Below are 3,821 nucleotides of genomic sequence, written 5' to 3'. Positions count from 1 at the left end.
TTCTATCACCTATTGTTGGCAGCCTGGTTCACTATCAAGATAACAACAGATAGGAGTTTCTAGTTTCGCCTCTACTATTCATAACTCTAAGAACTTAACAAATCCCTTTGGCCTCAGTGTCCTCATTTACAGATGAGATTGGTCTAGAACTAGATCATCTTTAAGGTTCTTGATTAAATGAGATCCTGGTTATAAACCTAACTATGGAGAAAACATTCTAATTTATAACCATTGATCTTAGTGAATTAGGGCAATAAATGTCTTCCTAAAGATTTAAAAGAGCAAATGCTCTTTTATTGTGCCAGTGGGCAAATCAATACTTATGCTGATCCATTAACAACTAATCTTCCAGAACAAAGAAAAAAAATTGATGTCTGTTAACAAAGTCACCTTTTTAAAAGAAACCTCCAAATGTATATTTGCATGCCAGCCACAGCTTAACATTTTGCTACCTAAAAGCCAAACAAAAGAACTCTTAACTATTCTTCAATTCTTTTCAACCATCATACCACCTCCATCACTTATTGAACTAACTTTCCAAAATCTCCTCTAAAAGAAACTTCAACACAAGCACACACATATATAAATGTTTTAGAACTCAGAGTAGTATGAACTATGTAAATTTTTTCCTCACAGTAATCTCCAATAAAAATTTATTTTCTAGGGTCTGTTCAATTTCCAGACTGTAGAGTTGTTATTTCAAGGGACATGATCATTAGAATAAAATCCCATTACAACTACATCAGATATACAATAGTTATATAGATATAGATATATAGTTAAGTATAGTTATATATGGATATAGTTATGTAGACTTTGTAATAATAAGATTTCACCAGTCCTCATCAGACAAAATCCAGGACCTAAACATTTATTTGACCTTAAGATGACATGTAGAAAAAATTTTGGAGACATAAAACATTAAAATTGTTTATAGTTTCAAATCTATTCACTTTTTTCCCTTATTATTTCCAGGTTTCCAAAATTTCTTTTAAATTTTCCCAACTCTGAAATTATATAAATATTCTTCTAATATTTTTATTTTTCTAACATAATTCATTCTATCTGGAGCTTATTTTTGTACATGATGTAAGAAGGAATAAAACTTTTTGTCCCATATGGAAATTGTTAGTTATGCCAGCATTATTTATTAAATAAATCACATTTTCCCCACTGAATTGAAATATTACTTTTATAATATATCAAGTTGTTATATACTCTTTGGACTATTTCTGGACTCCATCCATTGCAACTGATCCAAGGATATTTATTGAAGTATTGTTTATATTTACAAAAACTGGAAAAAACTAGCATGTCTACCAGTAGGACAAATGATAAACATAATAAATTATGGAACATTCATATTACAGAATATTATTTATCCAGGAAAAAGAATAAATTAATTTATTAATATTGGTCTGGACAGATAGTTACGATTATCATATGCCCTTTTTTAAAAGTTTAGAATAATGACTTGAAAGATAGAACCATGTACAATTGAACATTTTGGGAAGAAAAGTATTTACATCAGTTATTTTAGAGACTGATGATGGGGAAGGGGAAGAATATTAACAACTTATAGGTGTCTGAATTGCTTAATTCATTGAAGTAAGCAAGTGTGAACTTTTCATATATACATATACACCATAAATAAAATGTTATATACTTTTTAAAAAAATATGTTAAAATAAAATTTTATATTTAATCCATCTCCAAGTAAGTGGACAGCAATAGCTCAGGCTGCCTCATTTTAGAATAGTAATATGTGGGCAGCACCAATGTCCTCCTGGAGTGAGGTACTGATAAGAACAAGTCTGGACTGCCCCCATGGCTGCAATACTAACAGCTAATGAAATTGGCTTCTCCTGGCGCTGTTTATTTCTAAGAGTTTAAGGAAGAATTCCTGAAATAGAGTTGCCTGGTGGGGATCATTCCTGAAAAAGGAATGATCAACAGTGGTTTTATGGTGCCTGGAGCTCTCTGTCCTAGAGCTTACTACTCCCCTCCCCCTAATACTCACATAGAGGGACTTGGTCTGGGTTCTGTGCTTCATTCTTTCCCCCAAACACATTACCAGAAAGAGCAGCTGTTATTCTTAGATGAACATGAACTTACAAGCACAAATAACTAGATACCTGAGAAGAAGTTTCTTTTTTTTTTTTAGCTGAGCCATCCTGCCACCTGTTGGCAGCTCAGCGGCTGCTCAGCTCGGGCCGGGCTCGAGCCGCTGTTGCTCAGAGCTCACACTCTTGAGCCAGCTCTTAACCAACTGAGCCATTCCGCCGGCCCTGAGAAGAAGTTTCTTAACTAAGAAACAGTAAGCTAAACAATACATACTACGTAAAGCAGAATAGAAACAAATGGACCAAGAATTTAAAATATGCATTATACATATACATAAGGAAATAGCTGATCATATTAGAGCCAAAAAGTAAGAATTAAATGTCATAAGAAAAAAAACCATAGAAAGCCTTTCTGTTGGTGGATGCCGCCAAATAAGCATCGTTAAAATCTCCCTTCCCGCGGTCGTCATGTCTAAGTCAGAGTCTCCCAAAGAGCCTGAACAGCTGTGGAAGCTCTTCATCAGAGGTTTGAGCTTTAAAACAACTGATGAGCATCTGAGGAGCCATTTTGAGTAATGGGGAACGCTCACAGACTGTGTGGTGATGAGAGACCCAAACACCAGGTGCTCCAGAGGCTTTGGGTTTGTCACCTGTGCCACTGTGGAGGAGGTGGTTGCAGCCATGAATGCAAGGCCACACAAGGTGGATAGAAGAGTTGTAGAACCAAAGAGGGCTGTCTCAAGAGACGATTCTCAAAGACCTGGTGCCCACTTAACTGTGAAAAGGATTTTTGTTGGTGGTATTAAAGAAGACACTGAGGAACATCACCTAAGAGATTATTTTGAACAGTATGGGGAAATTGAAGTGATTGAAATCATGACTAACCAAGGTGGTGGCAAGAAGAGAGGCTTTGCTTTCGTAACCGTTGATGACCATGACTCTGTAGGTAAGATTGTCATTCAGAAATACCATGCTGTGAATGGCCACAACTGTGAAGTAAGAAAAGCCTTATCTAAGCAAGAGATGGCTAGTGCTTCAATCAGTCAAAGAGGTCGAAATGGTTTTGGAAATTTCAGTAGTGGTCTAGGAGGTGGTTTTGGTGTGAATGATAACTTTGGTCAATGGAGGAAACTTCCAGGGTCGAGGTGGCTTTTGTGGCAGTCGTGGTGGTAGAGAATATGGTGGCAGTGGGGATGGCTATAATGGATTTGGTAATGATGGAAGCAGTTTTGGAGGTGGCAGAAGCTACAATGATTTTGGCAATTACAACAATCAATCTTCAAACTTTGGACCCATGAAAGGAGAAAACTTGGGAGGCAGAAGCTCTGGTCCCAGTGGTGGTGGAAGCTAATACTTTGCCAAGCCACAAAACCAAGGTGGCTTTGGCAGTTTCAGCAGCAGCAGCAGTAGCTATGGCAGTGGCAGAAGGTTTTAATCACTGCCAGGAAACAAAGCTTAGCAGGAGAGGAGAGCCAGAGAAATGACAGAGAAGCTATAGGTTGCAACAGATTTGTGAACTCAGCCAAGCACAGTGGTGGCAGGGCCTAGCTGCTACAAAGAAGACATTTTCTAGACAATACTCATGTATATGGGCAAAAAACTCAAGAACTGTATTTGTGACTATTTGTATAACAGGTTATTTTAGCTTCTATTCTGTGGAAAGTCTAAAGCATTCTGACAAAGGGTTTTAATGTAGTTTTTTGCACCCATGATGTTGATTGCTAAATGTATTGGGTTCTCAGAAAAGTCATGATGGAT

At 37.0% G+C, this 3,821-nt stretch overlaps 1 pseudogene; it reads left to right on the top strand.

Annotated features, from left to right (window-relative positions):
- The first annotated feature begins 2,531 nt into the window (after positions 1–2,531).
- Positions 2,532–3,547, top strand: LOC109388829 (heterogeneous nuclear ribonucleoprotein A1-like; annotated as a pseudogene).
- The last annotated feature ends 274 nt before the right edge of the window (positions 3,548–3,821 follow it).

This window comes from Hipposideros armiger, unplaced genomic scaffold (assembly GCF_001890085.2).
Source record: "Hipposideros armiger isolate ML-2016 unplaced genomic scaffold, ASM189008v1 scaffold_209, whole genome shotgun sequence".
NCBI lineage: Eukaryota > Metazoa > Chordata > Mammalia > Chiroptera > Hipposideridae > Hipposideros > Hipposideros armiger.
The sequence above is the reverse complement of the archived record's forward strand: the minus strand, read 5'-3'. Positions and strand labels throughout refer to the sequence as shown.